This window comes from Chiloscyllium punctatum, chromosome 49 (genome assembly GCF_047496795.1).
Source record: "Chiloscyllium punctatum isolate Juve2018m chromosome 49, sChiPun1.3, whole genome shotgun sequence".
In the NCBI taxonomy this organism is placed as follows: domain Eukaryota; kingdom Metazoa; phylum Chordata; class Chondrichthyes; order Orectolobiformes; family Hemiscylliidae; genus Chiloscyllium; species Chiloscyllium punctatum.
Window position 1 is genome coordinate 11,976,790 of NC_092787.1, and position 16,837 is coordinate 11,993,626.

Genomic DNA, 16,837 nt, shown 5'->3' on the forward strand with positions numbered 1-16,837 from the left:
CCCTTTCAAGTTTCACAACATCTTTCCAATAGGAAGGAGACCAGAATTGCATGCAATATTCCAACAGTGGCCTAACCAATGTCCTGTACAGCCGCAACATGACCTCCCAACTCCCGTACTCAATACTCTGACCAATAAAGGAAAGCATACCAAATGCCTCCTTCACTATCCTATCTACCTGAAACTCCACTTTCAAGGAGCTATGAACCTGCACTCCAAGGTCTCTTTGTTCAGCAACACTCCCTAGGACCTTACCATTAAGTGTATAAGTCCTGCTAAGTTTTGCTTTCCCAAAATGCAGCACCTCGCAGTTCTTCTAGGTTCCTGACTAACTTTTCTTACTCCAACAACCATTAAAGCAAATTATCTGGGCATTTACCTCATTTTTCTGTTTGTGGGAGCTTGCTATGCACAAGTGCGCTGTCATGTTTGCCTGCATTACAACAGTAGCTGCGATTAAAATGTAATTTGTTATTTGAGAAGTATTTTGGGATGTGCTGAGTGCATGTATGGATGCCAGGTCATTCCTTCTTCTTTCTGTCAAGGGGCTAAGGTTAATCCAAGATCTGCCGAAGCAGTCCTGAGGCCAGACAGTCATGTTTCGTTTCTAATTTCATCAGGTAGTACCAGGAACCAGGCCTCCAATTGTATTGCTGAGAAATCTGCATGGGTAGAAGCTCAACAATAAGGTTTGCAAGCTTCGCCAATGATTCTTAAGAAATGCAATGTCCATTCCACTGACACCAGATGCATGGTATTTTTGCATCACAACAATTACTTGTATCATTTGCAATAGCAGTATAATTATAATATTCTGTAATTGGTGAAGAAGGCTAACTTGTCTTTAAAATGGGCACATTCCTGCAAAATGGCTCCCAGAAGCCACCTGACTATTCCTGAGGCTGCCACTTTTATTGAGGCTTGAATTACTTATCTCAGGAAGATAATCATTTTTGGAAATTCAATGAACATTTCCAGAAGCTAATGGAATAACAGTAGTTTGCTTGAAGGTGTGAACATCTTTTCCTGGTTCAGTGCAACCTACAATAAGAACTATCCAAACTAATGGCTGAGACAGTTCAACACTTAATTTAAAAAAAGTAACTGCTGGAAGTCAGAAACACAAACAGAAATTGCTGGAAAAACACAGTGGGTCTGGCAACATCTGTGGAGAGAAAGCAGAGTTAACGTTTTGAGTCCAGTGACCCTTCTGAACATACTTCTTCAAAGCTTCAGTTAAAAGTTATTTACCTTGGCTAAAGGGAAATGTTTGAGCAATGGGATAGCAGCCATTATAAGTTTTGGTCTGTATGAGATAAGCTGTGAGATACTATTTTTGCAGAACTTTGGGAAGAACTTTGAGAGATACCATCAGAGAGAGCCAAATTGAGGCAAACCAGCTAAAGGAGGCTGTGCTGAACTAGCCCAGCAAGGATCACAACCTGCAACGCTGGGAAAATAAAATCTTGGAGTCAGTATCTTTATCCGTGCCTACTTTTAATCTTTGTAATTGAATTTTAGTTCATCACTGTATCACTTTAGACTTGGTCCTTTTAACAATACATGTACTATAAATGAACTTTTATCTTCTTCAAGACTTGCAACTTGTGGAAAACTAAATGATGGTGGGTGAGTTAAATCACAATTCCCAGGCTCTTCTGTACTCATACCTGGGGTGGTAATAACAGTTTGATGCAATTAAATGTGTGGTAACACAAACAGTATGCAGACTTGGAAAGTTCTTGTACCATGTGGATTGATTTAGCTTGAAGTGACTGGCCAACTTGAAATGAACTAAACAACCCCAAAGAATTGCAGATACTGGAAATAGAAACAAAAACTGAAATTGCTGGAGAAACTCAGCAGGTCTGACTGCATCTGTGGAGAGAGTTCACACTTCGGGTCCAGTGACCCTTCTTCAGAACTGATGTTAACTCTGCTTTGTCTCCACAGATCCTGCCAGACCTGCTCAGTTTCTTTTTCCAGCAATTCCTGTTGAAATGAACCAAAATGAGTATATTTTCTGGTCACTTGTGAAATGATCTATTTTTGATTTATTTCCACTCTTAATTCTGTAATCTCCTCCATCCCACAATCCTCTGAAACCTCTTTCTCCCCTCAGCTTGGCCTCTTGAGCATCTCCACCTTAAATATCTCAGCTACTGGTAGCTGTGCTTTCAGTTACCTAGGCCTCAGGCTCTGCAATTCCCTCCCTAGAACTTTCTACTTCTCCACATTGCTTCCTTCTTTTCAAACTCTCTTTAATATCTACCACTTTGACCAAGTTTTATTAGTCAGTTAATGTTGTATCACTTGATGTGGCTCATTGCCATTCTTTGTCTTATAATGCAAGTGTAAAACTTTTTGGGTAATTTTATCACAGTAAAATGTGTGATATCCTTTTCTGCTCATCCTCCACTCAACAGACATTAAGTAGAAAATAAAATTGAAAATTATAGCAGTGGTTGTGCGATGAAAGTTCAATTATTTATGAAGTCTTAACTTAACCCACTCTCCTCACATAACAGGCCAGAAAAAATACAGCTGTCATCAACTGAGAAATATGTCTCTGATATCCCTGTGCCAACTGAGCAGCAGAGTTACATTCCGTTTACCATTCATTTGAATGAAAAACCAGAGTGGTTCAAAGATATCTTTGCATGCTGTTAATTACTTTATTGTTTGCAGCAAGTTGTCTACATCAGTTACTGCAATGAAAAATGTTAACTGGGCAAATGAGTGTCGACAAGTTTAATGTAGTTACTATTGAATGTAGCTCGTGGTGAGCGTATACCACAGGAATGAATGTTGCAGGATGAATGCCACATCCTCTGGTTAGCCTAGTTCTATTACCTTTAGAAGAGAGATCTGAATTCTAAACGCTTGCAGTTTAATGCACTTTGACTCTATTTACACGCAATGTCCTTTATTTTTCTGCCAATTTGAATTCAATTTGCCCTTAGCACGTCTGATGAAAACCCGCACTGCATTCTTTCATATTCTAAGGACCCAGTCTCGCATTCCATCTAAAGGATATCAAATAGGCTACCAAACAGTTGTAGAAATGCATCTAAAATTACAACAAGGAAGGTGTTGATGCAAGAGGTGCTGATGCATTCACCAAGATTTCTCGAAGTCTGAAATCAGTCATGTCTTTGCCACTCATTTTACACACCAATGCATAAATGGGAGAAATTCCTAAAGTTTGGGAAGTAATTAACCATTTACTGAACTTTTAAAAGGGGCATCTCAGTAAACTAATCAAAAACAGAAGTTGCTGGAAAAGCTCAGCAGGTCTGGCAGCATCTGCGAAGAGAAATCAGAGTTAACGTTTTGAGTCTGGTGACCCTTCCTCAGAACAGTTCTGAGGAAGGGTCTTCAGACCTGAAACCTGAACTCTGATTTCTCTGCACAGATGCTGCCAGATCTGCTGAGCTTTTCTAGGAACTTCTGGTTTTGTTTCTGATTTATCACGTCTGCAGACCTTTTGGTTTTTATTCAGTAAAATAATTGCCTTGTTAGTACAAAGATCTGTTGTGGACTTAAGATCACAAAGGCGGGTTAGTGCGATTCAGGATTTTTATGGAATTATGGGAGGGAGTCACAAACATATGTGAGTCGTTTGAGTATATGATATATTGAGCTGATTAATCAGGATTGGATGGTTATGTTGTCCTTAGATTTCTGCGAATTGTGTGAGACAAGTGATTACTCGCAAAGATATGAAATATATAATTTTTTCAGAAGGATCAAAAACTGAATCAAATTGGAGAAATTAAAGGGTAGATGTTAAAGGAGCCGCTATAATTAGATAACAGGTGGGAAACATTGTTGTCAATATTACTTTCAGTGTTTGTAAATGACTTGGAATTCGGGACAGGAAGTTTGCCATGGTGAGTAAGGAGGCATTGCAGCAGGCATCATTCCTGGAACTTTAAGAGCAGCGATGTGTAAGGCAGCTGTTATGCATCAAGAAGAGACTCCTGTCTCTGTGCTATCTGTTGCAGTGAAAGTTGGAGCTCAATGCCAAAGCGTATGCTGCATTGATTGGCTTTGGGGTCTCACAACTTTCAAGCTTATTGCAGGCTCCTTCGAAAAGGGAGGACACAAGCCAGTTTGCTGTGCAAACTAACAGCTTCACACTGTGTTGAGCTAAGACAATGACTCAATGCCTTTTCCATGGAAGTTAAGAAACCTGAAGAAACTGTGCTGAGATATGCCCACATTGCTGGAGTCCTGCAGAGGTGGAGCATTTTTGTACAGCAGGTATAAAGCCCAATGTACTCCCCAACAATAGTCAGCAAAACATCTGGGTCTGTCCCTAATTTATCGACTGAATTTAGGTGTTAAATAAATTAAAAAGCAGATCATCATCAGCCATGATTTGACTGAACAGCAGAACAAAGTGGCTAACCAGTCCACTCCAGTTTCTATGAACTGGGTTCAGGTTCAAATGCAGGTTTCAGGAGAAGATGGAGTGGGCCTGAAAGTGGACCAAAGTAGACAGATGTGAATAATTATTGAGCGAAAGAAAGACATGCAATATATAAAGATCTCATAATTTTGTACTTAATGTTAGATGATAGATTTAGTCTATTAATTTTTGTGGTTAAAGAGAATGCAATAATTTGGGAAATATCCTAGTTTGGAGAATAGTTTTTTTATTGTTCATGTTGAAGAAACAGAAGATGCCAAACAATGACACTATAGTGCTACTATTGGCAGAAAGATGTAATTGCAACATAACAAGTTTACATAGACTATTTTCATTATAAATTTGCACGCTCGAGTTTATAATAAGTAAATGTGATAACCATGAATAAGAATTTGTAGACAATAAGTGCACACAAATGCAGGCTTTTAATAGTATGTAGATAGGTATTGCTAACATAAACAGAGCTTTAAGAATCTCAAGGGTACAGTTAACATTAATTCAGTAATTGTTGTAAAAGTCCTGATGAGTTTTGGAGACAATGCCAAGCAGTTGAGTTCTATTGAGTATCGGATTACTGACAGAATAAAAGTCAACTCAGAATGATACTTAAAATGACCTTGGGGAGGAAACAGCAGACAATGGGATGCATTATAAGCAGAATAAAGGTGAGACTCTCTGGGATATCTGAGACCATTGGAAAGCAGAGTCACAATGTCTGCTGCCTGGAACTGAGCTAAAAGGTTGCCTTTCCAGTGACTGCCTTTATAACTAACAGGTAACTAGAAGAAAGGGAGAAAAACACAATGAGTTTGAGAGAGCATTAGGAAGGTTTGGAAGAAGGGAATTTTTTAACTCTTTCTCTGCATTGTTTCAGAAAGTTCTTGTAAGTGTATTTTCAAATTTGGAATTAGGCAGTATAAATTCAACTGACATTAAACTTTGGTCATGGGGAAATGTCTTAGAAAAAATTCAGCATAGAAATATTACGGACAAATGTGGATTGATTTGGAAGAGTCAGCATGGAGTTATTAAGGAAAAATCATGCAAAACTCTAACTTGCAGGAGTTTTTTGAAGAGAGAGAGGACAAATGGTTGATAGGGGAAGGCCATTGATGAACTTTGCATGGACTTCCACAAGGTATTTGATATTGTGCTACACATTAGACTTGTGAGATAAGTTAGAGATCACGGGATAAAAGAAATAATAGCAACGTGGGTACACAATGAGCTGAGGATTAGAAAGCAGGGAGTTTGTTGGGAATGAATGAGACTCGCAGTTGGTGTGTTGCCTCCCAGGTGCCAGGGACCGTGATGTCTTGGGTCGTATCTTTGGGGTCCTGAAGGGAGGGGGTGACCAGCCTCAAGTCGTGGTCCGTGTAGGTACCAATGACACAGGTAGAAAGAGGAATAGGGATGTAAGGCAGGATTGCAGGAAGCTAGGGTGGAAGCTGAGAGCTAGAATAAACAGAGTTGTTATCTCTGGTTTGCTACCCGTGCCACGCGATAGCGAGGCAAGGAATGGGGAGAGATATCAGCTGAACATGTGGCTGCAAGGATTGTGCAAGAGGGAGGGTTTCAGGTTCTTGGATAATTGGGGCTCATTCTGGGGAAGGTGGGACTTGTACAAGCAGGACAGTCTTCACTTGAACCAGAGGGATACTAATATCCTGGGTGGGAAATTTGTTAGTGCTATTTGGGTGGGTTTAAACTAGCTCAACAGGGGGATGAGAACTGGAGGTGTAGTTGCAGTGCGCTGGAGAATGAGAGTAGGGAGGACAATGACAGGATTTCAGGGTCACAGGAATGTGCTGGCAGACAGCAAACTGGTTTGAAGTGTGTCTACTTCAACACCAAAAGTATTCGAAATAAGATAGGTGAGCTTGCAGCATGGATACCTGGGACTTCGATGTTGTGGCCATTTCAGAAACATGGATAGAGCAGGGTGAGGAATGGATGTTGCAGGTTCCAGGATTTAGATCTTTCATTATGAACAGGGTAGGCGGTAAAAGAGGGGGAGGCTTGGCCTTGTTAGTCAAGGATAGTGTAAGGTGGCTGAGAGAACCTTTGACGAGGACTCGTCTACTGAGGTAGTGTGGGCTGAGGTTAGAAACAGGAGAGGAAAGGTCACACTGCTTGGAGTTTTTATAGGGCTCCGCAGAGTTCCAGGGAGGTAGAGGAAAGGATTGGCAAAATTATCCAGGGTAGGAGTGAAAGGAACAGGGTGGTCATTATGGGGGACTTTAACTTCCCCAACATTAACTGGAAATGCTATAACTCTAGTACGTCGGATGGATCAGTTTTTGTCCAATGTGTACAGGAGGGTTTCCTGACACAGTATGTCGAAGGGCCGACAGGAGGGGAGGCCACACTGGATCTGGTGATTGGTAATGAACAAGGCCAGGTGTTCGATTTAGTTGTAGGTGAGCACTTTGGAGAGAGTGACCATAATTCAGTTACGTTTAGTTTAGCGATGGAAAGAGGTAGGTACATGCCACAGGTCAAGAGTTATTGATGGGGCAAGGGCAATTATAATGCGATTAGGCAATAATTAGGATGCATAGAATGGGGTAGCAAAATGCAGGGGATGGGGACAATCGAAATGTGGAGCTGGTTTAAGGAACATATATTGCATGTCCTTGATAGATATTTCCCTGTCAGGCAGGGAGGAAGTGATAAGGTAAGGGAATCGTGGTTTACAGCAGAAATTGCATCTCTTGTTACAAAGAAGAAGGAGGCTTATGTGTTGATGAGGCAAGCTGGTTCAGATGAGGCGATGGAGAGTTACAGATCAGCTAGGAAGGATTTAAAGAGAGAGAGATAAGAAGAACAGAGAGAGGACATGAGCAGTCTTTAGCAAATAGAATAAAGGAGAACCCTAAAGCTTTCTATAGGTATGTGAGGAATAAAAGGATGATGAGGGTAGGAATAGGGCCAGTCAAAGACAGAAGTAGGAAGTTGAGTGTGGACTCTGTGGAGATTGGAGAGTTGCTAAGCAAACATTTCTCATCAGGTTTCACTCAGGAAAAGGAGAATATTGTCGAGGAGAAGAATGAGATATTAGACTAGAAAGGATTGAGGTTAGTTATGAACAGGTGTTATCAATTCTAGAAGGAGTGAAAGTAGACAAGTCCTCTGGGCCGGATGCAATTTATCCAATGATTCTCTGGGAAGCCAGGGAGGAGATAGCAGAGCCTTTGGCTTTGATATTTGAGTCGTCATTGTCTACAGGTTTAGTACCAAAAGACTGGAGCATTGCAAATGTTGTGCCCTTGTTCAAGATGACCCAGCTAATTATAGACCAGTGAGCCTTACTTCTGTTGTAGGAAAGGTTTTGGAAAGGATTATAAGAGATAAGATTTATAATCATCTAACAAGCAACAATTTGATTTCAGCTAGTGAACATGGTTTCGTCAAGGGCAGGTCGTGTCTCACAAACCTCATTAAGTTTTTTGTGAAGGTGACCAAGCATGTAGATGAGGGTAGGGCAGTTGACGTGGTATACATAGACTTCAGTAAAGTCTTTGATAAGGTTCCACATGGTAGGCTGATGGAGAAAATGCAGAGGCATGGAATTGAGGGTGATTTAGCAGTTTGGATAAGAAACTGGCTTTCTGAAAGAAGGCAGCAAGTGGTGGTTGATGGAAAATATTCAGCCTGGAGTCCAGTTACTAGTGGTGTGCCACAAGGATATGTTTTGGGACCACTGCTGTTTGTCATTTTTATAAATGACTTAGACTCAGGAATAAATGGATGGATTAGTAAATTTGCGGACGACACTAAAGTTGGTGGAGTAGTGGACAGTTAGGAAGAATATTACAGGTTGCAGGGGGACTTGGATAAACTGCAGAATTGGACTGAGAGGTGGCAAATGGAGTTCAATGCAGCTAAATGTGAGGTGATGCACTTTGGGAAGAATAACAGGAAGGCAGACTATTGGGTCAATGGAAAGATTCTTGGGAGTGTGGATGTGCAGAGGGATCTTGGGGTCCATGTACATAGATCCCTGAAAGTTGCCACCCAGGTTAATAGTGCTGTTAAGAAGACATACGGTGTGTTAGGTTTCATTCGTAGAGGGATTGAGTTCCGGAGCTGCAATATCATGCTGCAACTATACAAAATGCTAGTGTGGCCACACTCAAATATTGCATACAGTTCTGGTCCCCATATTTCGGGAAGGATATGGAACATTGGAAAAGGTACAGAGGAGATTTACCAGGTCTGGAGGGAAGGTCTCATGAGGAAAGGCTGAGAGACTTGGGTCTGTTCTCATTGGAAAGATTAAGGCTAAGAGGGGATTTGATAGAGACATACAAGATGATCAGAGGATTAGATAGGGTAGACAGTGAAAGTCTTTTTTCCAAGGATGATGACGTTAGCTTGTATGAGGGGGCATAACTACAAATTGATGGGTGATAGATTTAAGACAGATGTCAGAGGCAGGTTCTTTATGTAGAGAGTGATAAGGGCGTGGAATGCCCCACCTGCTAATGTAGTCAACTCAGCCACATTAGGGAGATTTAAACAATCCTTAGATAAGCACATGGATGATGATGGGATAATGTAGGGGGACGAGCTGAGAATAGTTCACAGGTCAGCGCAACATCAAGAGTCGAAGGGCCTGTTCTGCGCTGTATTGTTCTATGTTCTATGTTCTATGAGTAATGGTTATTGAGCATTTTTAGGCAGGAAGAAGGTTTTTATTGGAGTTTGATATTGGGACTCTTGCTTTTCCTGATAACTATAGAAATGATCTAGATCCTGGTCTGCATGGACAATTTCAAAGTTGATGGATGACAAAAAGCTTAGGAGAATTGTAAACTGTGTGGAGAACAAGTGTAGAAGTTCAAAAAGACGTTGCTAGGTTGGTGAAATGGGTAGACAGGTGGCAGATAAAGTTTAATGTTGAGAAATATGAATAAGAATTAGAATCCCTACAGTGTGGAAACAGGTCCTTCAGCCCAACAAGCCCACACCGACCCTCCAGAGTATCCCACCCAGACCCATTACCCTATATTTTCCCTGACTAATGCACCTAACCTACACATCCCTGAACACTATGGGCGATTTAGCATGACTAATTCACCTAACCTACACATCTTTGGATTGTTGGAGGAAACTGGCACACCTGGAGGAAACTCCTGCAGACATGGGGAGAATGTGCAAACTCCACACAGACATTCGCCTGAGGCTGGAATTGAGCCAAAGTCCCTGGTGCTGTGAGGCAGCAGTGCTAACCACTGAGCCACCGTGCCGCCCCCTGAGATGATGCACTTTAGTACAAAAACCATGGAGAAACAATATAAAATAAAAGACACTACTCTAAATGAAGAAGAGAGGGTTGGGTATAGATCTGTGCAAAAGTGTCAGGACAGGTAGAGAAAGTTGCTAATATCAGAGATGATATTTTAGGCTTTGTACCAGAGCAGGGAGGTGATGTTGAATTGGCGAGAGATTGCTAAGACTTCAGACGGAGTATTGTGTACAGTTCTGAGCACTATACATAGAAAGAATGTGAGTGCATTCCTGAGTGTGCAGAAGTTTACAAGAATGTTTCCAGGGATGAGATAGTTCAGTTATGAGGAACAATTGGACAGGTGAGGACAAGGCTAAGAGGAGATTTGATAGAAGTTTTCACAATCACAAGGGGTCTGGACAATAGATAGGAAGAAATTGTTGCCTCTTGCAAATGGGTTGAGAATTAGAGGGCGCGCTTTTAAAGTGTTTTGCAAAGGAAGCAAATGCAAGATGAGAAATAACTTTTTCTCACAGCGGGTAATTTGGATATGGAATGCATTACCTTGAAGTGTGGTGGAAACAGGTCCAATAAAGTCGTTCAAGAGAGCGTGAGATGAAGAGAGAAGAGAGCATGGAAACAGTGTGAAAGGTTACAGGGAAAACACAGGAGATTGGCACTGTTAAAATGCTCAGAGAGCTAGTGCAGATATTAGATTAGATTACTTACAGTGTGGAAACAGGCCCTTCGGCCCAACAAGTCCACACCGCCCCGCCGAAGCGCAACTCACCCATACCCCTACATCTACCCCTTACCTAACACTACGGGCAATTTAGCATGGCCAATTTACCTGATCTGCACATCTTTGGACTGTGGGAGGAAACCGGAGCACCCAGAGGAAACCCACGCAGACATGGGGAGAACGTGCAAACTCCACACAGTCAGTCGCCTGAGGTGGGAATTGAACCCTGGTCTCTGGCGCTGTGAGGCAGCAGTGCTAACCACTGTGTCACCGTGCCGCCCACAAATATGATGGACCGATTGGCCTCCATCTGCACTGTAAGTATTCCATGATGTAAATTAAGCAAGCTATTCACCTTATTCTGGCCTGCTTTTAAGCCTACTAAGTATCTCTCAGAGCAGAGCCTGACACAAAAAACAAACAACATTAACATCAGATATGATAGTGTTCTCACCTCTGAGTTATAAGATTCTTGATTCACTCTGCAGACCCTGAGCACAAAATCGAGATTGCACTCCAGTGAAGTACTAAGGAAGTGCTGGAATGGTTGTCTTCTAGATATTGCATTAAACACAAGACCATTCAGCCTTTTCAGGTAAAAGATCCTAGAACGTGAAAAAGAGCGGGCATCTTAAGTGTGTGGCTAATATTTATCCCTCAATTAACGTCACAGGTTATCCAGTACTGATCACATTCCTTTTTGTGAGAACTGTCGTGTGCAAATTGGCTGTTGGGTTTCCTGTGCTCTAGCAGTGTCTACACTTCAAAAGCAATTCATTAGCTGAAAAAAAATCATGAGCTGACCTAACAGTGAGTTGAAGGACATTCTCTGTGTCCAGCAACAATTCCACAAGGATTGGGAAAAAGACAACTCACTATATTCTATTGCTGTTGCTGATGGCTGCAGCATTTGCCCATATGTGTGTCAGTTGTGGTCAGAGGAAGCATTCTGATTTAGAAAGTTATGTGTTCGAATTCCATGCCAGGGACGGGAGCATCAAATCCAGTCCAGTGCAGTACTGAGGGAGTGCTGCACTGTCTGAGATGCTGTCTTTCAGCTGTAACATTAAATTGAGATCCCATTGCCCTGAGAAATACAAAAGTAACAGACCCCATGGCTAAGATGATCAAGGAAATTATCCCCGGTTATAAATCTTGTTGAAGCTGCTCACCCATTCAATAATTAATACATTATTGGCTACTTCAACTCTACTTTTCTGCAGCAACCCATATTCCTCGATTCTATTACAAAGCTAAGCTATTAAAAAAGTGACCTGATTTACTTACTGGCTGGAGAGTACTAATTTGATAAAAAAAAGACTAAATTAATCTATACTTGGTGACATCAAACCATAGTTTCTAGTATGGCTGAATATTTCCAATATGACACAGGATAAATTCCAAAAACATTTAGTTTAATCAACCTGTACAGAAAACTCCAACAGAGGCAGTTATCTTAATGGAGTGTGAATGGGATGATCTCCAAAGACATTCCCAGTATCCAGATGATCAACTTGGCAGGGGCTACTCGTTAGCTGTAATCATCTCAGACAAAGAACTCTGGTTAGGAAAAAAATCCATCCCAGCCATAATCTATTCTGGTCCAATCAGTAGACCTGCAATCCACTGGCCATGACCTTATTTGTCACACTGGTTAATTGGAGAGAGAGAGAGAGAGAGAGAGAGAGGACCATGACTCAAGTCAGCTAACTATATATGTGATGTGAAGGTGCCAGTGTTGGACTGGGGTGGACAAAGTTAAAAATCACACAATACCAGGAAGTACTAGCTTTTGGAGTGCTACGCCTTCGTCGGCTAGCTACCTGATGAAGGAGCAGTGCTCCAAAAGCTAGTACTTCCAAATAAATCTGTTGGACTATAACCTGGTGTTGTGTGATTTTTAACTGTATTTTTGTTTCAGGAATTTTTTTCTCCAAACCAAAGACAGAAGCAGAAAGTCACAGGTATGGGGAGATCCCTGTGTAAATCTCTTAACTTTCCTCTTTCTTTCCCCATCCTGCAAAGTCAAGGACAGACAGAAATCTGAAAGGATTATCAAGAAGTGAGACAAATCACCTGTCTATATCATCAAACTGCCTTACACCAAAACCAGACAGGCTACTGAGATCAGCGAGGATGCATTTGAGTCATCAACCTACAAGAACATGACCAATTTAATAAAACAAAGAACTGCAGGTGCTGGAGATTGAGAAACAAAAGCTGAAATTAGTGGGGAAGCTCAACAGGTCTGGCAGCATCTGTGAACAGTAAAACAGAGTTAGTGATCTCCTTGTCAATCAAGAGTCTATCTATCTCTGTCTTAAATACACTCAATGACTTGGCTTCCACATCCTTCTGCAGCAATGAGCTCCACAGATTTACCACCCTCTTGCTGAAGAAATTCCTCCTCATCTCAGTTCTAAAGGGTCATCCCTTCACTCTGAGGCTGTGCCCTAGTCTCTCCTACTACATCTTCGCTATGTTCAGTCTATCCAGTCCTCTCAGAATCCTGTAAGTTTCAATGAGATCCCACTTCATTCTTCTCGACTCCATTGAGCACAGACCCAGTGTCCTCAGCCCCTCCTCATATGACAAGCGCTTAATCCCCAGGATCACTCTTCTAAACCTCCCCTGGACACCCCCCAATACCAGCAGATCCTTCCTTAGATACGGGGCCCAAAACTGCTCATAATATTCCAAATGAGGCCTAACCAGAGCCTTAGAAAGCCTGAGCAGTACATCCCTGCTGATGTATTCTTAGCCGTCTTGAAATAAATACTAACATTGCAATTGCTTTCCTAACTGCCAACTGAACCGGCATGTTAACCTTCAGAGAATCCTGAACATGGACTTGCAAATCCTTTTGAACATCAGAGTTCCGAAGCCTTTCCCTATTTGGAAAACAGTCTACACCTTGATTCCTCTAACCAAAGTATACAACCTCACACTTGCATTCCATCTGCCACTTCTTTGCCCACTCTTCTAGCCTGTCTACATCCTTCCACAACCTCCCAGCTTCCTTAGCAATGTCTATTCCTCCACTTGCATCATCTGCAACATTAGGTCAATGGCAACATCTCACCGGGGGAAAAAGTTATTTACAAAGGAGGGAAGCCTTTGTAAATTAACCTTTCTGTGACCATTCAAAGGAGTAGATGAATAATGAAGTAGAGCCAGTTCATCACACCTCACCCTGGAGTTTTACAATTTACAACTTGGGGTATTCTGTTTTGGTCCATAGTAATTGGTGGGATCTTATCCAGGGTCTGGTCATCACGACAACTCTCTGAGGTAGAGAATTCCAAAGACTCAACATTTCTTGCATTACAGAATCACTGCTCAATAAATGCTTCCGTTTAGTTTTTTGCAAGTCTTGTTCAGAGGTTTTAAAACAGATTACTTCAAAGAGACAGACTGGGCACCTTTATTAAATACATATTTTGCTGATAAACCCATCTTCAGCTGTATAAATAAGATTGAACCAGGTTCAATTAGATCACTCTGAACCACATCAATTAATACTATTTTAAATGCAAGTAAAAGAAATAAACCATTATGTTTGATTACACAACTGATTGCTCTGGTTCATGGAAGCTTTTAGGCTTTGACTATGCAAATTAATTTTCACATAAACTTGAACTATCACCTAACCAGTGCGATTTCAGCCACATTTTAGCTGCCATTTCTTGATTGTACTCAGAGTGCGAATCATACCACAAGATTCTTACAAGTTCGGGTCCTCCATACCTGTGCAACGCAGGAAATTAAACTTTTTTTGACACATTTTCCAATATTTCAACTTGCATAGGTTCAAGTTTATTCACCCTGTGACATGCTCCAAAACAGCTCATTAGCCTCCAGATAAGGTGTATTGCTCTCTCCTGAATTTGCCTTCCTCTGGAACATCCTGACAACAAGTTGGGCTTAGGATCGATTTCTGTTTCTTTGTAGATTGTGTGTTTTGCTCTCCAGCCATGTTAACTTCACATGGGGTTATGTACAATTAAATCTTTGAGATAACTCTGGTTGAGAAACACTGGGCTTATCAAAAATTAGCTTCAGTTTGTAAATGACTTTACGCTGATTAATAAATGGTGATAATTTTAAAACAATTGGAGAATGCTGTTAGCTTTTCTACACTGGGTCATCTATTAACAACGGGATAATTCCCTCTGTCTGATCATTGTGAAAGTCTTGCATCGCTTATGTTTAACTTGTCACAAAGCACACTATTGTGTCTTAGACCTATTACATGAAATAGCCCCCTTGATTAAAAATAGCACCATCCCATACAACATTAGAAATATCTGATTGTGCATTCAATTACATTACAGCAACCATATCTGCCCACTTTGATTCTGTAACTCTCAATGTTCCTGTCTAACAAAAATCCCAGAACCACAATTATCTATGAGAAACCGATCATCAATTGGAAATGCTACATTAGTATTATTTTGTTGAGGACCCAAACGGCTTTGCTTCCTTGCAGTGATGAGGAGAGAGTAGGGAGGAGTTCTGAAAAGCTTTAGCCAATTTTTGAAGCAGTAGCAGCTGTTCCTGTTTTCAGCCCAGATTTTGTTGTCATAATGATGGTGAAACTGTTCACAATTGCTGTCGTTACGCCCACAAAAATGGCAACCAGTTCTGGAGTCACACATCACAATTAAATGCTTTCACTGATCTTACACTTCACAATAGGCCGTGCTGTTGAAGTCCTTGGAATAGAAATCAGTAAACAGATGAAAACCTGGCATTTCATGCTGTTAATCTTGCTGCAAAACCCCTTGCAAAAGTTACATCTTGTTGAATAAGGTATCATTCAGTTTTTAACTGTGTACAATATTCATAAATGCTACAGAACAATGATATTGTATATCAGGCTAATCTTATGGCTGAAGATTGATAAGGAGGCTGGGAATTCTGTGGGTGAGTAGCACATCCCCTGAATCCTCAAAACCTGTCCACCATGTATGAGACACAATGCAGGAGTGTGATGCATCCAATTGCCTGGATGAGTGCAGCTCCAAAAACACTAAAAACACTCAACACCATCTGGGACAAAGCAGCCAACTTGCTTCGATCACCATACACCAGCTTCAACATGCACTCCCTCCGCCACCAACATATAGTATGTGGGAGTTGGTTAGCTCAGTTGGCTGGTTTATGATGAACATGAACAGTAGGCACCTGGAATCCTCACCACCTGCAGCTTCACCTCCAAGACAAATAACACCTAAATCTCAGGTCTGATGAAGAGTGATTTAGACTTGAAATGTTTGCTTGCTGTCTCTCCATGGATGCTGTCTGAACTTCTGTAATCTCACCATTTGTTGTTTTCAGTACAGATTCCAGCAGCTGCAGTAATTGGCTCCTAGCCTAAACTTGACCCTCATTTTCCACTTAGGGACCCCGCAGCCTTTGGGACTCAATATCAAGTTCAACAACTTTAGAGCTTGAGCTCTCCCATGTCCTTTTCCCAACTCTCATACACCAGGCCTTGTTATCACACAGTCTGCTATTACACACAACCCATTGTTAGCCACTAACAATCCCCATTAATAACAATTCACCATCCTAGCCAGATTGTTATCCACTCCTTTGTCTGTCCAACTGTTCTTCTCTCTCTTTGAGCTCTAACCCCACCTATTGTTTACTCCTTATGCTCCCGCCACCCACCCCCCATATCTTATCTTCTGCATATAAACCAACATTTTCCTAGCTACCGTCAGTTCTGAAGAAGGGTCACTCAACCCAAAATGTTAACTCTGATATCTCTCCACAGATGCTGCAAGACCTGCTGAGCTTTTCCAACAACTTCTGTTTTTGGTTCTGATTTACAGCATCCAGATTTCTTTTGGCTTTTATTCAGCCTAAACTTGAAATTATATTGCCATTCCTTCACTGTTGCTGGACAAAATCCTGGAATGCTGTCCCTAACAGCAGTGTAATGTCACTTTTGCCCAGAAGTGTAATATAGCTGCTTCAGACTGGCTACAGCAATTCAAGAAGATTGCTCACTACCACCGTCTCAAAGGACTGGCAACAAATGCAGGCCTTAACAAGTGACACTCACATCGCATGTAAAATAATCTTTTAGAAGTCTCTCAAATGCTGAATAAATGTAGGATTCAGCACACTTGATTTCTGTCTGGCTGTCTGTGGGAATACTTCAATGTGATTGACTGCTCAGTCTGCTTGATGATCTCATATTGTTGTTCACCTAGACTTGGTGCCAAATTTAAACTCACATTTGGAAAAGGGAAATCGATGTTACAGAGATCATGGATATCAGAACAGAGTAATTTGAGGACAAAGTATAGCTCCTGTTGTTTTGCTCCATTTGAAATAATTGCATTATGCTTTTACTCTATGGCCTGATTGCAATTAACAGAACTCTAGTGACATACTCAGTGAGCAAATAATATTG

At 41.3% G+C, this 16,837-nt stretch overlaps 1 protein-coding gene across 2 annotated transcripts in view; it reads right to left on the minus strand.

The window, feature by feature from the left end:
• Positions 1–16,837, minus strand: part of LOC140469387 (uncharacterized) — a 198,995-nt gene that overhangs the window by 39,753 nt on the left and 142,405 nt on the right. The window contains exon 3 of one of the 2 annotated variants that reach the window (XM_072565860.1): positions 10,865–11,015. The exons of the other annotated variant lie outside the window; for it this stretch is intronic. The gene's annotated coding sequence lies outside the window, so the exon portion shown is untranslated. The remainder of the gene's footprint in view (positions 1–10,864; positions 11,016–16,837) is intronic. 2 annotated transcript variants of the gene reach the window in all.